At 39.6% G+C, this 21528-nt stretch overlaps 2 long non-coding RNA genes across 7 annotated transcripts in view; one reads left to right on the top strand and one right to left on the bottom strand.

Moving 5' to 3' along the window:
• LOC114296531 (uncharacterized) overlaps positions 1-21528 on the top strand; it is a 37265-nt gene that overhangs the window by 14024 nt on the left and 1713 nt on the right. Inside the window, exons 4-8 of one of the 6 annotated variants that reach the window (XR_014346701.1) lie at positions 18491-18573; positions 18896-19003; positions 19307-19639; positions 20341-20419; positions 20495-20599. This is a non-coding gene — a long non-coding RNA (uncharacterized LOC114296531). Of the gene's footprint in view, positions 1-18490; positions 18574-18895; positions 19004-19095; positions 19640-20340; positions 20420-20494; positions 20600-21528 lie in introns of all 6 variants that reach the window. The other 5 variants (XR_014346696.1, XR_014346703.1, XR_014346699.1 and 2 more) reach the window with 5 other exon arrangements.
• Positions 1006-14349, bottom strand: LOC145804606 (uncharacterized). The gene is made up of 3 exons (XR_014346704.1): positions 14213-14349; positions 1723-1761; positions 1006-1271 (listed from the first exon to the last, which is right to left on the bottom strand). It is a non-coding gene; the product is annotated as an uncharacterized LOC145804606 (long non-coding RNA).

The following is a 21528-nucleotide window of genomic DNA, read 5'->3' as shown; positions in this document are numbered from 1 at the left end:
TCATGAACAATCTGAAGAACGACGCGTTTAATCCAAAATAGAATTCCAATCGAGCTAGGAACCTGTTTGTACTTAAGGTGTGCACCCAGCTGAACTAGATTAAGTTCCAATAGGTCTTCCCTTCAGTTTCACTTAGCCTTACTAAGGAACTGTATTGGGCGTGCGTACTACCGAACTAGAAAACCTTAACCAAAGACCGGGCTACCACTTGGCCCCAAACCACCTCTCTCACTTAATAAAAACCGAACTAAGAATGCTGCATGCTAAGCTTCAACCGGTCTACGAACCCCTCGTTCCGCTTAGCCAAGCTAGGACTCCATTTTGTGCATTTTTACTCCGTTTGTAAGTTTTGAACCGCACTAACCATTGTCTTTTTTTTTTCTTTATGCAGATTTGAACCTTCTAAAGTCGTAGTACAATTACCCCAACCTTGGCGCACTCTGCGCCGCACTAAGACATCCCGATCGTGGTTGGGCCGAGCTACTCAACTTTGAGCCGACCTACAAATCTTGCAGCAAGAGGAAGACCAGGGTGACAGACTTCCTCTTGGAACCCTCTCATGAACCTGATCCAATCCTCCCACAAATCAATCTTATCCCATTGACTATAGAACAAGAGATGGCAAAAAAGAAAGCAGTAAGAGCTCTTATCACCGAAACAAACCAGGCCGAGATACCACAAGCAGGCCAGACAAACGAGGCCGTGGTAGCACTTCCCACTTCTCAGCCGTCATCATCTCGGCCAAACAAGCGTGCTCGGACTTCCACAGCCGAGCCACGCCTTGTCGATGAAGATGAAACCATCCTTTCCCAGACCACACCACTGAGCCCACAACCGGAGCGCTCTGACCGAGCTTGTTACATCCCAAACTTGCCCCTAAAATTTTGGGCATGACCTACCCAGAAACAAACACTTATCCTGCTATATAAAACTATCCGGGGCCTGAACGGAAGCGTTAACATAATAGAATAACATGCAGACACATCCATTGAGCTACTACAAATATGCCAGGACCACGACTCGGAATTAAACATCTAGTGAACATGCATCTGAGATTAAGTTATATACACATTTACAAGTCCAGCCCAGAGGTTGGGCATATAACAAACATTAGATACAAATCGACTTCAGCCCACAAAACATTAGTACAAACTGACAAAGTCTAGCAAAATTGCACTAGCATGCAAAGGGCTTCTCCAAGTGCCTGGTTGTCCTTAGGTTGACAAAAGAGAGATGATAATGATGCTAGGACTGACCTCCGAGTTGATTACCTACAGAATCAGACAAAATTACAAGGTGAGACAAGCTCAGTGAATAATAGTACTTAAGCAGTTTAATAACCAACTTTAACCACAATGCATAACAGTGCATTCACAAAAATGAAATCCAAGTAGTGAGTCTGATATTGTTTTACTTTCAGAACGGCCTTGGGCCTAGTATTACAGTTATAACAGAACGGCCTACCAGCCCAGAAATACAGAACAGCCTTTTGACCCAGAAGTATACTGAACAGCCTTTTGGCCCAGAATGTACAGAACAGCCTTTCGGCCCAGAAATATACTGAACAGCCTTTCGGCCCAAAAATATACTGAATGTGGTCAACCTTACATTGTCACCAAATTCCGATCAATACATATGTTAATGCTGTGTTTAACAGCAAACAGAATGGTCATAACAGATATTAACGGTAAATAAATGTACATTCTGTATACTATTACTCACAGTGTTGTTGCGGAGCGGTGGTTCCTCCTGTGGTGTGTCCTACACACATAGATAACACATATTAGTTTCTTTCTTCTTTTAACCATTTCTTGCATTTTTACATTTCAATTGTATGTACAATCATAAACAGGTATCGAACACAACTTCCGAAAAGAGCTGAGGGTTAAGCACGTAAAACGGAGCGAACGAGATTTCTAACCTGGGCCGCACGTGCGGCCATCCCCTCCGCTCATGCGGACATGCACCGCACGTGCGGTCCCTTCTCCCCGTTCGAGCGGCCGAAAGCAGTAGCCAAACCCAATTTTTTCCTCCTCTCCGCACGTGCGGCCACGACCTCCGCACGTGCGGCCTGGCCCCTGTTTGGCAGCTCAATTCCATACAAAACTCCATCTTTGAAAACACAAAACAAAGTCTCAAAATGGATAGATTTAATCACAACAATTAATCACAACACTCCTTAAACTCTCAATCATTTGAATCCATACACAAAACCAACCATAACCTTTCCAAAGTTCTCATTATTTTGGGTTTACATAAACACATACATATAGAGCCATCTAAGCTTATATTTCAAACACATAGTTAAGTATGTTCATGAGATAACAAGGAGCGGGATGTAGATGTCCCTTCTCTAACTCAATTTGGTTCTTAAACATATAATCATCACATAGAACCTTCAACATCTACGTTAACTTTTCCAAACGAAGGAGAATTTCCAACCATGATCAAGAGAGAGTCTAGATAAAGTAATTTTTTTCATACCTTAAGTTCAATTTAGACAATCTTCACAAAATCTCCCAAATCCTTCACTTGAAGGACTTCTCTCCAACTCTCACGAATGTCCCTCTTCTAGGTTGCACACAGGAGATATTTCTAAGTCAAAGATATCTCAAAGCTTAATATAGATATAGTTATTTATATAAAAAGGGAATAAGACAAAATTTAATCGTTTAATCATCCCAAATTGAAATTACACAGAAAATCCCATTAGAGCTCAAAAATCATGCAGATTTCAAATATCAAATCAATTTTAGAAAATTAAGTCTCTAAGGCATCCAATTTCAGATTCAAATAGTTTAAGTGCGACAGATAATTTCCTTATTCAACAGATAGGAATTCATATTTCCAAGTTTCACTTAATTCAACGTAATTTCACATAGCGTCACATAATGAGCATTCAAAAGCACAGAATAGAGGGCTGAAAAGATACCAGAATCATGTACGAGGGTCGGGTTATTACAGAGCTACCTCCTTTAAATGAGTGCCAAAGATCACCTACAAGAACCGCGCTATCACCGACTCCGACTCAGTGGCCGCAGAAAAAGACCATTTGTTGGCATTTAATCTTGCCAAGAGCGTCTGTCTTCCAGCCAATATGGTGCACCACGATCACCTTACCGAGCTAAAGGCCATTCGCTCGGCAACAAAATCAATGGTGCTGGTAAGTTTCTCCTTTTTCTTGTTTCTCCTTTTTCATCTGTTTGCTCGGTTCAGCTAAAAATTGTTCCTCTGTTTACAGGCCTTGTAGAAGAACCACGTTGCTTACAAACGCGTGTTGGAGCTTCGAAAAACTACAATGCAGGCCATGACAGAGGCTAATGCTAAATCGGCCGAGCTGGACGAGGCCAAGAAGAAAATGGCCGAGATACAGACCAAGGTGGCCCGCCTGACCGTTCTTGTCAACTCAGCCGAAGCTGATAAGCAGAAGGTTGCGGCTGTGCTGAAAGATGAATATCTGCGCGAGCTAGTCAAGCTCAAGGGAAAGAAGAACGCCGAGATAACTGAGTTGGAGAAGAAGGTGGAAGACGCGGAAGACCGCGATTACAAGGAGGGCGAAGCCACCTATATCCAGCAGTGTGAGGCTGCTAAGGATATATTCTTTAAATGCGGGTGAAAAGCGGCCGTGGCACAGCTCGATCACGGTCCAGAAACTGAGGTCTTCCTGAACCCTCCTCCGCACTTTATACCGAGCTACATGGCGGAGTATGCCCACACCATTCAACAAAAATTTCTTCAAGTTGAGGAAGAAGAAGAAGCAACCCCTGCCACCACTACTGATCCCGATCTTCAAGCTGTCCAGTCAGCTCGGGTGGAACCATCGGTGCCCATTGCGGTTGATGACGTGGTAAAGACCGACCTACCCGTCAATACCGGGATACCTATTGGTGATGCCTGGGTTGACTTGGATGCTGATTTAGATGATCTCTTTGCTTGACCATGTACTTTCCTTTTTACTTCTTGGAGAGAACCTGTAACTGGGCTAAGGCCCCATCTTTTGTACCTTTGATTTGAACTTTGAATGAAAGCTTCTTTTGTTTTAACTGTTTGTTCGGTTTACTCCATGTATTTATTTTCCAACTGTAATCTGAATGAAGTATAACATTTTTTGGTCGAGATACTTATCTCGGTCTTAACCTTGAAATCTATCTAGTCATACCTGCTAACCTCTTCAGCCTAGGTTTTTACCTCGGCTGTAGATCACAAAAAGTTGTTATTCCTGCCAACCACTCTGCAGCCTGGATCCTTATCTCGGCTGAAGAGTACTAAGTGTTGGTTTTTTTAGCCAACCACTCTTCAGCCTAGATTCTTATCTCGGCTGAAGAGCAATAAATGTTGATTTTTCCAGTTAACCACTTCAGCCTAGATCCTTATCTCGGCTGAAGAGCAATAAATGTTGGTTTTTCCAGCCAACCTCTTCAACCTAGATCCTTATCTCGGCTGAAGAGTAGTAGATGTTGGTTTTCCAACCAACCTCTTCAGCCTAGATCCTGATCTTGGCTGAAGAGAGCCCAAAGTTGGTTATTCCAGACAACTTTGAGCGAAGTGTTTGGTTATTCCGATCAAACGTCCTGCAGCCTAGATCCTTATCTCAGATTAGGAGGAGTAAGTGTTGGTTTTTCCAACCAACCTCTTCAGCCTAGAGCCTGATCGTAGCTGAAGAGAGCTCAAAGTTGATTATTCCTGCCAACCTGGAGCCAAGTGTTTGGTTATTCCTGCCAAACTTCCTGCAGCCTCGATCCTTATCTCGGCTAAGGAGAAGTAAGTGTTGATTTTTCCAGCCAACCTCTTCAGCCTAGATCCTGATCTTAGCTGAAGAGAGCTCAAAGTTGGTTATTCCTGCCAACCTAGAGCGAAGTGTTTGGTTAATCTTGCCAAACTTCCTGCAGCCTCGATCCTTATCTCGGCTTAGGAGAAGTAAGTGTTGGTTTTTCCAGCCAACCTCTTCAGCCTAGATCCTGATCTTAGCTGAAGAAAACTCAAAGTTGGTTATTCCTGCCAACCTAGAGCGAAGTGTTTGGTTATTCCTGCCAAACGTCCTGCAGCCTAGATCTTTATCCTCGGCTTAGGAGAAGTGTTAGTTTTTCTAGCCAACCTCTTCAACCTAGATCCTGATCTCGGCTGAAGAGAGCACAAAGTTGGTTATTCCGACCAACTTTGCTTTCAATGCCCCTAGCTCACTAAAACAACTTTTACAGCAGAAAACAATTATACTGAAAAGAAACTACTTGTTTTATTGAAAAAAGAAAAATTACAAGTACGTTTTAAAGAAAAGCTAAAAATAAAATAGTTTGAGATTGGCAGTGTTCCACGGCCTGGGAATGGCCTTGCTGTCTTCATCTTCCAAGTGGTATGCCCCTTTTCCTGCTAATCCAAGCACTTTGTAAGGTCCTTCCCAATTAGGCCCTAACTTGCCGTCTCCGGGTACCAGGGTGTTTTCCATTATTTTGCGCAGCACCCAATCTCCAATCTTGAATTGCCTCGGATGTACCGTCTTGTTATATTTTCGGGATAACTCCTGCTGGTATGAGGTAATGTGGACCAGTGCTCTTTCTCTTCTTTCTTCCACAAGGTCGAGTTCTAAGGCTATGGCTTCTTCATTTAAGTTTGGATCAAAATTTTCACTTCTAATTGTGGGGAGGCCAACTTCCAGTGGGATTACTGCTTCCATGTCATAGGCCAAGGAAAAAGGTATTTCTCCAGTAGACCGCCGAGATGTGGTACGATAAGCCCATAAAACATGAGGAAGCTCCTTTTGCTTTCTCTAACCTTTTCTTCAATCCATCCAAGACGACTTTGTTTGATGCTTCCGCTTGGCCATTTGCTTGGGGGTATGCCGGTGTAGAATTGTAGAATTTTATCTTGTACTCTTCACAAAAGCCTCTAAAAATTTTGCCAACGAACTGAGTGCCGTTGTCAGATATTAGAGCTTTTGGAATGCCAAACCGAGTGATGATATTCTGCCAGACGAACTTCTTCACATCTTTCTCCTTTATTAATGCTAGTGCTTCTGCCTCCACCCACTTTGTAAAGCAGTCTGTTGCTGCAAGAAAGAACTTTCTGTTGCCGAGTGCCGTTGGAAGTGGTCCTACTATGTCCAAGCCCCACATTACGAAGGGCCATCGGCTAGTTTATAGTAGAAGCTCTCTGGCTGGTTGATGTATTTGGTGTGCAAATTTCTGACATTTCTCGCACTTTTTGACATATTTCTCTGAATCTGCTTGCATGTATGGCCACCAATATCCTTGCGAAATTTCTCTATAAGCCAATGATCTTCCCCCTTGGTGGCTTCCGCGTACGCCTTCATGTATCTTGAACAAGAATGTCTCAACCTTGCTGGGATGGACACATTTCAAGTAAGGTCCTGTGAAGGATTTTTTGTACAAGGCCATTGATGGAGAGAGCCAAAATCGCTGTGACTTTGCTTTTATTTTGTTGGCCTCTTTCTTCTCTTCGGGTAAAATGTCATCTTTTTAGAACATTATAATGGGATCCATCCATGAAGGGCCTAGTTCGGCACAACATACCTCTGCTACTTCGGGTTCTTCAATGCTTGGTCTTGGTAGGAAGTCGATCAGTAGTGGATGTGGGATGGATGTATCTGCCATCGAAGCAAAGCCTGCTAATTCGTTTGCTCTGTTGTTTTCTTTTTTGCCAATCTGCTCTATCCGCACTACTACGAACTTCATGATCTCCTTTTTGACTAACTCTTGGTACTTAGCCATCATCTCATCCTTTGCTTCGTAGTCGCCTGAAATCTGGTTTACTACTAGCTAGGAGTCACTGTAAACCATTAGCTCGGTGACCTTCATGAAGAGTGCTGATTTTAGGCCTGCTAAGAGCGTTTCATACTCCGCCTCGTTGTTTGATGCTGGGAATCCTAGGTTGACTGCTTGTTCCACTACTAGGCCATCTGGTGAGATGAGGACTATGCCAAGTCCGGCACCTTGCCTGTTAGATGCTTCATCCACAAAGAGCTTCCACATTTCTCCAACAAATAGCTTCCAACAAGTTGAGGGGTCAGATGATGTTTTTGGGTTGTGAGTGTTGTTGATGTTTTCTTCTAAGTCCTCACCTACTGTTTGCCCCTCACTATCTGACTGTACCAAGTTTTTGTTTGTTGATGGGTCTTTTCCTGGTGCAGCATGGTTTGCCTCTTCTGAACTTTCCTCAATCCAATATGCCTTGGGATGTTGCTGAGTATCCTGTATTAGGGGTTGCGCATTTTCTGCAGCACTTTCCATCCCCATTTCGATTGTACCCGTCAAGTCAACTAGGCAGATGTGATGGCTTCCTGGCGTGAACTCTGCCATAAAGTTTGCCAAGGCTTGAGATTTTATTGTGGTTCTGCGTTGAAACTTGATATCATACTGTCCCAATTCCACCGCCCACTTCAAGATTTGCCTAGAAAAGTTCGCCCTCTCAAACAAAGCTTTTAACGGGAAGACTGTTAGGACGATTATGCTGTAGACGTGGAAGTAATGCGATAGTTTCCTAGAGGCCATCATCAGGGCTACGGCCAGTTTTCCAATGGCAAGTACTTGGTTTCTACGCCCAGCAAGTTCTTGCTAACATAGAAGATGGGCAGGTGTTGGATTCCTTCTGCTCTGACCAACACCGCACTAACGACGTGCTGTGAAACTGCCAGGTACAAAAAGAGCTCTTCTCCAAGTATTGGGGTTACCAATAACGATGGAGAAGACATGTATTCTTTCAGGCTTTCTAGGGCGTGGTCGCATTCTTCATCCTACTCGAACTTGGCTTTTAGTGCTTGAAAGAATGGTCGACATCTGTCTGACGATCGACTTATGAATCGGTTAAGCGCAACTGCCATGCTAGTGAGATGCTGCACTTCCTTGACTGTGTTGGGCCTCTCAAGATCCTGGATTGCTTTGATCTGAGAGGGGTTTGCCTCTATACCTCGGTTGGTCACGAAGAAGCCTAGGAATTTGCCTGATCCTACGCCGAATGCACACTTAGATGCATTAAGGTGTAACTTGTTCTTCTTCAGGATCTGGAACATCTCATCTAGGTCCCTGAGATGGTCTTTCTCATCTTTGCTCTTGACCACCATGTTGTCGATGTAAGCCTCTATCATTCTGCCTAACAATGGTTCAAACATCTTGGTGACCATCTGTTGGAATGTTGCCCCTGCGTTCTTTAGGCCAAAGGGCATGACCTTATAATAATACAACCCTCTGGGCATTGTAAAAGATGTGACCTCCTGGTCAGGCTCATACATAGCAATCTGATGGTAACCTCTATACGCATCAAGGAAGCTAAGTCGATTATGGCCTGCCGTCAAGTCTACCAGTTGGTCTATCTTGGTTAAAGGAAAGCTATCTTTTGGGCATGCCTTGTTGACTGTCTTGTAGTCCACTCAAACACGCCATTTTCCATTCTTCTTTGGCACTACCACTGTATTGGATATCTACATGGGATAGTGCACTTCTCTGATAGCTCCTGCCTCTAGGAGGTTTCCCACTTCTTCCGCCACTATCTCGGCGTGGTGGAGTGCTGATCTGCGAGTGCGCTGTAAAATTGATCTGGCATTTGGGTGGATGTTTAATTGGTGACAGATGAAGTTTGGGTCAATGCCAGACATGTCATACGGCGTCCAGGAAAACACTTCGATGCTAGAGGTTAAGAATTCCATGACCTCTATTCTTTTAGTGCTTGACATAGATGAGTTGAGCAGAAAGAATTTTTCTGGGTTTTTTTCATCTATCCTTACCTGTACCAAGTCTTCCACTGCTTTCTGTTCTGCGGCTTTGCCAACATCCGCAAACAATTCATTGCTCTCAGGTTCTTCCACTATCTGTACATATCCTTTGGCAGCTCGGCTGCCATTCACTGTGACGAAGCACTATTTGGACATAATTCGGTCTCCAAAGACTTCTTCAATTACTCCGGCTTCGTTGGGGAACCGTAGTACTTGATGGTAGGTTGACGCTACCAATCGCATGGCGTGCAACCATGTCCTTCCCAAGATAATGTTGTAAGTGAAAGGGACTTTCAATACCCAAAATTCCACCTGTTTCGTCATGCTTCCTGCTCTAACTGGGAGGATTATCTTGACCACTGGCCACTCTGGCATTGAATTGAATCCGATCAAGGGAGATGTCGCAGGTGCCAAGTCTTTGTCCTCCAATTTCAGTTGTTTGAAGGTTTCATAATACATTATCTCACATGAGCTCCCTTGGTCAATCAAAATCCGTTTGATGTCGAAATTCTTGACGCGGAGAGTGACAACCAGTGTATCATTGTGAGGGAAATATATCCTTGCCAAGTCTCTGTCTGAAAAAGATATGACATTCGTGGCCTCTGTTCTCCCTTTTTTGATGGCAGGTTGTGCACTTAATACCTCCCTTAAGTGCTCAGCCTTTTTGATCATTCTCCTGAGCTCACATACCCGCCCAGGCTCGAATACCCCATGTATTATGTTAATTACGCCTTGAGGTGGGGCGTCAATTGGCATTACGTTTGGGTTGTTGTGGTTCTGGGGGGCTGGCTGTGTTCCTCCTTCTATGTACTAGTCTAGGTGCCCAGCTGCCACTAAATCCTCCAAATGTTGTCTCAACGGCATGCAATTTTCAGTACGGTGCCCCTTTTCATCATGGAAGGTGCACCGGGATCTTTCGTCGTAGTCCTTTTGCGCTTCTCCCAATTTAGCTGGCCATCGGACGAAAGGTTCATTGCGTATTTTGCTGAGAATTCGGTAGATTGGTTTTTTGAATACCGTGGTAATGGCGGTGCGGACTCTTAACCACTTTTTGTCTGGGTCCTCTTTGTTGGCCCGCCTGCCTCACTCATTCCTGCTGGGGCGTTCTACCGTATTGACTTTTGCCGTAGTCTTTTTATCTGGCGTCGCTACTGTGCCAGATTTTGTTTTAGCACGGGCGTCATCCTCCTCTACGCGAATATATTGGTGTACTTGCTCCATCAAGGCCTCCACCGTGAGGAGTGGTGCCATAGTGATTGAGTCCCTCAGTTTGTTGCTGACTGGCAAGCCTCATTTGTATTGCGCAATGGCGAGGTTTGTAGGGTAATCCCCAATCTGGTTGAAGGTTTCCCAATAGCGACTGTTGTAGGATCTCAACGTCTCCTTGTCGCCCATGTCAATGGAGAGTAGCTGATCGATCTCCACTAGTGTCTTGCTGTTCGTTCTGAACCTTGTCACGAACGCCTCTGCCAATTGTGCCCAGGAAGCGATGCTGCCTTCTGGTAGCCTTTCGAACCAAGTTAGACCTAGGTCGCCAAGGCTGGATGGGAATAGGATGCACATCAAAGCTTCGTTCCGCCGGTATACTGCCATAACCTGGCGAAAGTGGCTTAGGTGCATGTAGGGGTCTGTCTTCCCTTCATAAGTAGTGAATTTGGGTTGGAGAAAGCCCGAAGGTAGTGGTGCATTCTTAATTGTCGGAACAAACGGCGAGGTCTGCAGCCTTGCTAATGCTTTGTCTGTTGGTTCGTAGGTAAGGCGCGGTATTGGCATTCTTATCTTGACACTCCCATGTGTCTGAGGAGCTAACCGCTGAAGGGCTGAAACTCTGCGCGGGTCGCGCACCCTGGTATCTTCTTTCCATCGTGCCCTTTCTTCTAACACAGTTCGCAAATCGGATGATCTAGGCAGCTCCGTTTGCCTGGATGACGTCTAGTGTATGCACGAGGGCCGGTGCGTACGCGAGGGCCGATAGGGGTTTCCCTCAGTATATGACCTCTCAGTTCTCGTTCTCTCAGACCTGGAGTAACGAATCCTGGGAGTTCTTGACTGAGTGTCGCATGTACTCAAGCTCCTACTCTCTGCTTGCGATGGTGTGGTATGCCTACCACAATCTTCCGAGTGGCGAGGGGGCGTGTTGCTTTTGCGCCTCTCTCCTGTCGCCACCCATTTTCCTTTGATCTGGCGCTTCATAGACTCCATGTCTGCGGCCAACTTCCTTATTAACTCGTCTTGTTCCTTTACGCGATCCTCCAGAACTTGAGGATCCATCATCTGCCTCTGTCTTTCAGGACTTTGAGAGCAACGGGGGCTGTTAGCCCACCTTCCCCTGGCATCCCTCCGGGGGTTCTGTCACTGGGGCTCTAAATCCGCCATGGGAGGGATAGAAGGCAAATCTTCGCGCCTCCCACCCCCCTCTGGGGTTTGTCTGTCGATAGCAGACTGGGGCAAATATTCATTATGCGCCATTACTTTCAAATAGAGAGGAAAAACTTGATCAAGAGGTTTTATTCTTTCTGGTTTTTCCACAGACAGCGCCAATTGTATGAGCATGAAATATTCTTCTCGTATAATCCTGTTGATCAAGTTTGCGTTACTTCGTACATCGTCGCTTTACTCCCTGAAAACACAAACGTGAGCTAGCCGGCGGGTGTGTGCCGGATACCCCTCCGATGCCTAAGTCAGCAAAATAGACAAATAGGCAAAAGCTCTGTGTATTCGAGAATCAAAGTTGTTCTACCTCTCCATAGGTGATGTTGTGAGCTTTTATAGGTTCCGTGTGGCACAATCCTAGTAGGACTCTTATTCCTCCATGTAGAGCGCTTCTAGGATTCATACTCCTGAAAGATAATGCTTATCCTTCAACACCCCCCTCACTACTTAAACCAAGTGAGATGGTTTTACCTCGGTAGTATAACAAAACGACCGAGCGAACAAGGCCTATGCTAAAGCAGCAGAAATGTCCGAGCGCCGACTAGCTCGGTTCTTCATTACTCATACCTTGATTTAGTCCGCTGAGACCGAACTAACCGCAATAAACTTTGACCGAGCTAAATATTACCATACTGTCCGTGGTAACCACAACCACAATTGGACCGAGCTAACCGCAGGATCCTTTCACTGGGCACTTTTTACCGCGGCCCACAGAACGGCCCATTACCGCGCCTTGGCCTAGCTCGGCCCTAGTGCACATAAAAACTTCCCTCTCATAAATTATATTACTATTTCCATTACGTGGGTTATTTTCTGAACTCTATTTGTTTAAAATAAAAACCCATGGATATGTTTGTTTATATTTCAAAGAATATTTGACTATGACCTTATAAACAATTACGTTTTGTAAGTACCACCACGGGAGTCCCACGCCTTGGGGGACTTAAATAACCATTGGCCTCTGTTTGGTCACTTTGTGGCCCTCTATTGTCATGGATCCATTGACCTCTGTTCTGTGCGAAGCAAAGTGCTGTGCGGAGATAAGTGATACACTGTTGTGGGAGCCACCTCTATAATCTGTACGAGCCACCTCTTGAATCCGTATCTCTGTTTTGACTGTCACTCCTGTGACCTCTGTTCTATTTTGTTCGATACTGTGGTTATGGTTATTTATTTACAAAATCTCAATTTTGCTACTTAAATGATTATTTGTTCAGACTAAGTTATCTTAAATATTTTAGTTATATAACTATCCATGGTTATTTTGTGTCCCTTATACTCTTGGTATAATACTTCTCACTCTGTCATGTGCTTATAGCTCAGGAAACAATGTAATTCAAAAATAGCTTTTGGAAAGACTTAGACGCGGGGTTGCGGAATAGACACACACAATACTTTTATGATATTTTTTATATGTAAATATTGGCATTTTTGGTCAGTAAGTTTTGTAATAAAAATAGAAGCTCCGATGATTATTTTGGTACCCTCACTTAAATATTATTTCCGCTCGCGTTTATTTATTTGTTCAAGAATTGGCCAGAGGTAACTTTAGTTACTGGCCATCACGATGCTTAACCCTTGGGTACAGGGAGCGGATCGTGACAAAGCTGAATTGTACAGGACTATTTGGCACTTGTTACATTTTTTTAAGGATTATATATTTTTGGATAGATGCGTATGGTTAGTATTTGGATAGACTACTAGTTATATTTATGAATAGATGAATATGAATAAAAATTTAAAACATAATAACAACTACTTGTTATGTTTTAAATTTTTATACTAGATGGATGTGAGTTCAATAATTATATAGATTACATGACCATTTTAATTGGATGATTATGTAGTTTGTAATTACTTGTGGATGAAAACTTATAGTAGTTGATAACTTTAATTAAACAGGTTAAGTATTAGTTGATTTATGTATTTTGTTGGCTGTTCATGATTCGGTTGATTTTGTTGGTTTGAATGATTCTTGCAAATTACAGGTTATATCGAATGGTTTAGATGGATTATTATATATCATATAGGTCAAATGGATTTTTTTATATATTTTATTTCTATTTTCATAAACAAAAAGAACTAAATTGGCGACCAAAATTTGGTTTGGTTTTTCTTCTTTTAGCGACCAAGTGATTAGTCAGTGTTTCACTATTCACATTTGGCGACTAAATAATTAGTCGGTAAAATTATTAATTTTGGCAACCAAAGTGTTTGGTCAAGAATAGGCCTATTCCCGACCAAAGTTTTAGTCGCGCAAACATTACTTTTGGCGACTAACGTTTTTGGTTAGGGAATGTGACAATTGGCAACTAACATATTTAGTCGGGAAAATATCACTTTTGGCGACTAAAGTGTTTTAGCAACAAAATGGTTTAGTCGTGGTAATATAACATTCAACGACCAAAAATTTAGTCGACAAATATAACTTTTTTCTAACTAAATTTTTTTTTAGTCGCTAATTATTTTTCCCGACCCTCAATTGGCGACCAAAGTGGCGACCAAAAAAATTAGTCGCGGATAACTTTTGTCGACTAAATTTTTAGTTGGCAAAAGTGCGATTTCCTGTAGTGGGGCTATGGATTACACCAATATCAAAACATCAAGCACTATACAATAGTTGCAAAAACAAAAATCATCAAGCACTAATTGAAAGTTCTAAATACATTATTAGATTTTAGCTCTTAAACACATCATCAAGCACTAATGTTTATAAATGCCTCCCTCCATCATCAAGAACTAATTATTTAGCAAATATATTTAATTTCTAAAATTGAGAATGTCAGTCTTTTAGAGACATGGAATTCAACACTTAGGTAGATAACTTTTCAAGAAGCAATTTGTCTCACACCATTTTATTAATTTATCTGCACTTTTTGCCTCCCTATATCTCTACTCTCCCTCATCCCACACCCACACACCGTCTTTGTTTTTTAATATATGTAGCAAATATTTTATACACCTAGACACATGTAGGGTTCACACGAGAAACTACTATATATCAAAAAAAGTTTCAGACACAGCCATATAGAGGGAAAAAGAGAGAGATTTACTGACCAAGAAAAATGCTTTTTCTTTGATAACCTTCATGTATATCTTTGGCACCACAATGCAAGGAGCATCCGTTTCAAAAATCTTCAAACCACAATCTCAAAAGAAAGATTTCATAAAATCACAACTGAGATCCAATTGAGAGCATTCAAACTATTTAGAAGTAATGCAAACAAAAAAAAAATGCTAATTTTTTTTGTCTTTCCCAAAAACAATAATTATTAATAAAAATAATTAGCAAAGAGAACATTATCCAAAAAAATAGATAAATTCATAAACTCAACCCAGTCAAGCAAAAGGGAACTTTTTCTCCACCCCAGTCAAAAGTTTAGCAAATGGAACTTTTTCCTCAACCAAAAGTTTGATCATTTGATTAATCTCCCCTCACATTCCATTTCCTATGAATTAATAAACACATCAAACACATCAAATAGAGAAACAATTTATCAAGCATTTGGTGAACATTGTAGCAACAAAAATTATATGGTGGTAAAACCAATTATTTTGAACTTCAATTATTGCAAAACTATACCCAAATCCTTAGAATGGAATGAGTAACAATAAATTTAATTAAAATAACAGGAAATAGGTTGTAATTTATTCCAAGTGACATAAGGAAGTTGGTCTTTGAACTATGGAAATCGAGTAAAAGATTAAATCATCAACTTACAACATGAATGTACAAAAAATAAAAAACAGAAGCAAAAAAAGGGATAGAATCTTGATTACCTCTATTGATGAAGCCTTTCGAACTATTCTCCTCACCAAATTCCGATGCCTTCGTCACATGTACAAAGCATTAAGAATAAAAACATCAGCCTTACATGAATTGATAATTTCTTTACAACACTCCAACTCAACAAAAATTGTGCATAGATTTTAGGAGAAAAGATTTTTCATACTTTAAACTAATTCCAGAAAACAACAACAATAAAAGGCGGGTGTGTCCAACACAGATGAAGGAGCTAAAGGGTTTGCAAAATTTGAAAGGAAGATTCATCTTAATTTTATATATATTTCAACAACAACAGCAACAAAAATAAATAAATCTATAAATAAAACTAACAAAACTCCACTGACTTATGGATAAAATGTTAAGGGGAATAAAGAGATATGAACAACTAACAAAAGAGGGAGAGAGAAAGTCAAAAGATGGCATATAGTAATCCTAAAGACCTTAAAAAGGTTGTGTGAACCCTTTTACAACAATAAAAAACTAAAAAAGAAAGTCCAACTTCGATTTTAGTAAATCAAATCGATTCACTTCACGATTCACCGATTTGGTTCACCGATTCACCTATGATTCGTGGCTATTTGTGATTCATACAACCTGTTCGTATTGATTACCCACTAAATCGAATCGCAAATCATATGATTCTAATAATAGAGATTTTTACACATTTCATATTCATATAAATGAAATCAAAACCATAAAGAAACACAAACAATTATGCCCAACTTCTTTGCACTCCTCTTTCAGTTATCCATAAAGAAACTGAAGAAAGAAAAATTCAATCAACACTACATAAACAAACCTGCTAAATGGTAGCTAAAATGACATATGACAAATAATAGAGAACTAATAATTAGACGAAGCAACCATATGACAAAACAAATGTACTGCAATAAGAAATGAGTATATATGTTTTTATCATTTATCATTTTCAGTAACTTAGAAATGAAAATATTAAATTTAAAAAAAATTAGCAAACTAAAAACAGATTGAACAATTTTATTCCCAATGGAAGCCAAACATCCTATTAAAGAATTAGGATACCTTCAATGGGTTAACATGGTGCATTGAAATGCTACGAACAACAACTGCAAAATAATAATAATAATAATAATAATAATAATAATAATAATAATAATAATAAAAAAAAAAAAATCAAATAGCTCCAGCTATTCAAATCCCCTTATGAGCAAAATATGAACCAACCCTTTTGGATCCATTTGGTTTGCTCATGGGAAGCAACCAATGCACTGCCACAACAAAAAACAAAATACAAAATTTGGCTTCAAAAAAAAAAAAGAAGTAAAAATTAGGCCACAATGTTGATATTGTGCACTGTTTGAATTAATATGAACACCGAAATTGCTGAAGAGGTTGACACACAACAGCTATGTAGTGAAGAAACAACTCATTTTAAGGGGAAAAAAGAACCGCTCATCAATTGATGAAGGCATTGTTAAAATATTGATGAAATTGTTTACCAAATCAATTGACAGAACCCAAGACATGAAAGAAAGCATACCCACAAAAACACAAAAGTATGAGAGAGAGAGTACCCAAATGGAACTTAACAATACTAAGAATGGGAATAAAGGAAAGACTTACAGGAAGAGAGTAGTTGGAATAAAGAAAACTTGCAACTCACTCTCAACCTTGGTCCTTGATGGACTTTGAGGGCCTACAACTCAAAAAATAAAATTAAAAGAATTAGAAAGAGAGAGAGAGGGAATGGAAGTTTTAAATTTTTAAATTTTTAATCCCAGGCAAATGAAAGTTTCAAATGATTCCGTGCCTATGTCATTCTAAATAATAGAAAATATAAGGAAGCTCGCTCCATTATCTTTTGCCCAAAAATTGCCTACTGTTTATTATTAAAAATAACATCCAACTCCCATTGTTTGTATCATCAATTTGAATATATACCTCTATTTTTGCTAAACCTTACCACCATACACTACATTTACTTGGCCTGTTATTATAGATTCACTCACTATTTGAACAACGAAAAAGTAAAATTATATAAGCAACTAGTTTAACCAAGAGAAAATAAACCATTTTAATTGAGACATTTTACTGAACATGGCATATACATGAAGACATGCACAAAATATAGAGGGGCAAAGAGACAGATTTTAATTGAGGCAATATAAATGAGAAGCAAATCACATAATATAAATGAGAAACAAATCACATAATATAATTGAGGCCATTTGATTACCCCCTAAAAAATTACACTCTTGTGTTGCATATGTTAGACACCCAACGAAAACCCAAATAAAAATTGAGGCATTTTGGAGACCTATTTTAGAAAAATATTTCAAAGACTTATGTGAGGCATTTTATAGAACATAGTGTATACATACAAAGAGACACATAAAATAAAAAAAGGCCCAAAAAAAAAATTTTTGAACTGAGAAACCCTAGATATGCCTAGAAAAGAGAAGAAAAATTTGAAGAGGATACCGATCTCTTTCTCGCTAGTTGCGTCGATCGATCTACCTTGCATTTGATCAAACAGTGCACTCAAATCTCAACAAAGTTGCCATAGGTAAAACCAAGAAAGGAGAGTGAGTAGAAGAGAGAGAGAGAGAGAGAGAGAGAATGCAACAAAACCAGAGAGAAGGAGATTAAAATTTGAAATGAGGATGAGAGAGAGAGAGGAGGACGTTTGTGAGATGAGGTGTGTTTGGTACTCATGAGTAGGAATCCAAAAGAGGCAAACAATGTTATGTATTTGGCCCTTAGATTTTGATTAGGATTGATCTGAACCGTTGGTTATAAATGTATCTCTAACATAATTTCTTGCCAGAGTGAGTGAGACATTTTTAGCCCTTGGATTGAAGCAATCTGATGGTCCATATTTTGACAAAGGGACAAAAGTCCCATCAAGAATAAAAAACAAAGTTGTTTTGTTATATAGATGTGTAGTCTTAAGTTCTTAAACATCCAAGAATGCATTTGAAGAAAACAACTTATTAAGCTCCAAAATAGTGTGAACATAATTAAAAACAAATCCAAAAACAAACCATGGAAGTAAATTCTACATGTTGTAATCATTTGAAATACCTGGCAGAAATCAAGCCCAACATCTCCACCACCCCCTGCAATCTAGCACCTTTGAGAGAGAGAGAGAGAGAGAGAGAGAGAGAGAGAGAGAGAGAGAGGTGTATAAACAAAGGCAACTTACTCGGCTAAATTTTCTCAAAAAGAAATTTAAATGGCCAAAAATGGTGGCACTACTAGAAATATTGCGACTATTTTTTGTGACTGATTATTTGACCGTCGCAAAAAAATCAATTTTTACACCAAAATCTCGTTTTAATTGAACCCCAATTGTGTTCTTAACTTGAGAGAAAAAAAAAAAAACAAATTGCGTAAAACTTGCCCTATCTCCTTTCACTCTTATTTCCCAAATCTATCTCCTATGGTATGAAAACTCTTCTTCTCTCTCTCTCACTCACTCTTCACTTTCTCTCACTCAACTCTCTCTGTCGACTCACCATTCGCAATTTTATTGTTCATTTGAACATTTCAATCACCTGTTGATGAAGATTTGAAGATTTTGATCGATTATTGATGAAGATTTGAAGATTTCGATATGCTGTTGATGAAGATTTTGATTGATTCATAATCGGTAAGCCTAATTTCTATGTATGAATCCAACTCTCAGTCTCTGTAATCCCTATATTGTTCTCTCAGCTCCCAAATTCTCTTCGGCTTGTCGCGATGATCAATATCAGTTCAGAGGAAGTGGATTTCGAAGATCAACATGAAAATTTTCTAATTCAATTTATTTTTATCAAGGCGGTGCAAACTCTGATTTCGAAACATGTTTTTGATTCGAAGATTTGTTTTATTTTTTATTTTTTTAAATTATTAAATCTCGATTTGCTTTGGCTAGTTGATCTGAACATTTCTCTAGATTGTTTGCTAAACTCTAAACATTTATCCAACAGGCTGATAGATGGACATTTGACGTTAATTTCAGGCCAAAATCTACTACTAAACCTGAGCGTGCAATATCAACCATTTGTAAATTCAAAGCACTTCCACTAAACAGAAAGGTTCGTTGCTATGGTTAATGAAAATTGTATATTTATCAAAGGTTCACTATGCTGTTTATATTTCACTAAGATGTGATGCTTACAACTTACAGATTCTTGAGGCTCCGTCATTGTTACTCCCAAAAAGAAGCACTCATTGATTGCTAGAGTTTTAAGTGCATGCTCAAACTCGTGTATTGCTTGTGCATCTGTGCATGTACAAATATCATTGTTTTGAGTCTAAGTTTGGGCCATATCTTGTGCAAATAAAATCTCTTGCCACTTGGTGTGGCTTAAATATTCCTTTGTCATGTTCCTTCTTAGGAATTGCACCGGAAGACGCTGGAGAGGGCTATGCAACATACATCTGCAGTTTCATCATCCTCGGTTCTTATAGTGATACTAATAAGGGTTGTGATTGAATTTGCCCCCCTCCCAAAAAAAATATTGTGATTGAATTTAATGGATACTTAAGTATACTTTGACACAATTAATATATTGTGTCCTTGATTGCGACTCTTGTGCCTAAGAAGGATACAACCCAGTTCGAAAGAATTCCTTGTGTAACTGTTCTACAATTGTGTTCTACTGGTTCCAGGTGTTGCACAAACCTAGTACTAATGCAATTGCAGAAAATGCAAATGGAGAATCCAGAAGGTAATACTATTATCTTTATTATTACTTCAAAATTTATCATGTAAATGGCCACCTTGTCCTGTAGTTCTGGTTATCTCATCAGACTTTAATTTATTTTATTTATTTCAGTGCCCCTTTCTATGAAATAGGATGGATAATTTAATTCTCCAGTTTGTTGGTGGCATTTCATAGTCTTTTGCCTTCTGTAGATGTGATAAATTATTTTTGTACTATAGGTTTAACTACTCACATGGACGAAATGGGTAGCTAAAAGGTAGTGTTAATACGGGCAGCTGTAGTTGGCATTCTATCTTTTGTTCTCTGTTCTATAGAATCTTTTTTCTACTTTGTGATTTCTGTGTGTGAACCCTTCTTTGTGTTTTGGTTTGCAAACTGTTTCTCCCTTTCAAACATTGGAAGACATGTCATTATTAATGCATTTAAATGAACTTTAGTCGTAGTGTCTATTTGTGTTTGTTTTGCTCATTTTTAAGTTGAAACTTTGATGCGTATGTCTTTATCACAATTATTCAAATGGTTATTTTGCTATAGTGATCACTTGTAGTAGCTCAGGGAAAATTAGCTCAGAGAATAGCTAATTAAATAAGAGATGACGCATTAATCCAATTCTTAAGGAAAATTTCACAATTACCATTTGTCATTATGTTTCAAATGAGATGACAATACTTTACTTGTTTGTTATGTGCTTCTCTCTTTGTCAGACCAAATTTTGCCAATGCTCCAAAGCAGGAGGGATGTGAATTTATTCATAATTTTAAAGTTCGTCCCCTTAACAAGAAGGTAATATATTCAAGATCTTTGTGAAATGTGTCAATGCATTTTCCAAAATTCAATTTGTTTTGTGTTTAAATGCAGATATTTTCAAGTAAAGGAGATATTGGAATTAGATGATTGAAGTGAAATTTTGCAATATGCTAGGAAAGCATACAACAAAATTGACGATGGTTTCTTCTGAAGATGGTAGGTGAAAATCTGAAGGTGGTCTCTTCTTCTTTTTTTTTTTTTTCTTCTTTTTTTGACATGTTATCATCCTTTGTAACGCCCTCAAAATAATAACAATAAACCCATCAGATAAGACATGCATTTACATATAAACTAACCACATTCTTTCATTCATTAGAGTTCCATTACATAAGTATTACATGTTAACCTCATAACAAAATGCCCTACGGGCTTACAGCTTTCCAAGTTAACACTTGGTTACAACAAAGAGTTCTAACTCGTTTACACATTAAGCCCTTGGCCTGAAATTACATGTAATACATCAAAAGTAAAACGACAAAACTATGCCCGCCACTAGCCTCCCAGCTATGTCCTTGGAGGTGGCATGCTTCCTGTACCTGAAAATGATATTCCCATATAGGGTGAGCCACAGCCCAGTAGAAATACACTAAACCAACCATGGACAATGGCTAAAACATTAGCAATTGATAGTTGGTCAACACTGATACAATCACATAAATTACATATTTATGTCAACGACTTACAAGTCCCAATTACTTTTCATTTTCCCTTTTCAATAGATAAGCATGCTTGCTCTATTATCATTTCCACAGATATGTATAAAAAACTATATCTCACATTCTCAACAGATATGTATATCAACAATATCCACAGATAAGCATACAAGCTGTATCCACATTCTACAACAGATATGTATATCAACAATATCCACAGATAAGCATACAAGCTGTATCCACACTTCACTTCACAAAGATAAGCATATGAGCTCTATCTTCACTTCTCTAGACAAGCATATGAGCTCTGTCTACGGAGTTCATCCCCTATCTCCTCCCAATACCTATCCGGTTTAGAGGTACATCCCCTATCTTCCCCTAAACCGCGGAGTACATCCCCTATCTCCTCCTCTACACATAACGTATATAAAC

Source organism: Camellia sinensis, chromosome 1 (assembly GCF_055761805.1).
Source record: "Camellia sinensis isolate YWXY chromosome 1, ASM5576180v1, whole genome shotgun sequence".
In the NCBI taxonomy this organism is placed as follows: Eukaryota; Viridiplantae; Streptophyta; class Magnoliopsida; order Ericales; family Theaceae; genus Camellia; species Camellia sinensis.
The sequence above is the reverse complement of the archived record's forward strand: the minus strand, read 5'-3'. Positions and strand labels throughout refer to the sequence as shown.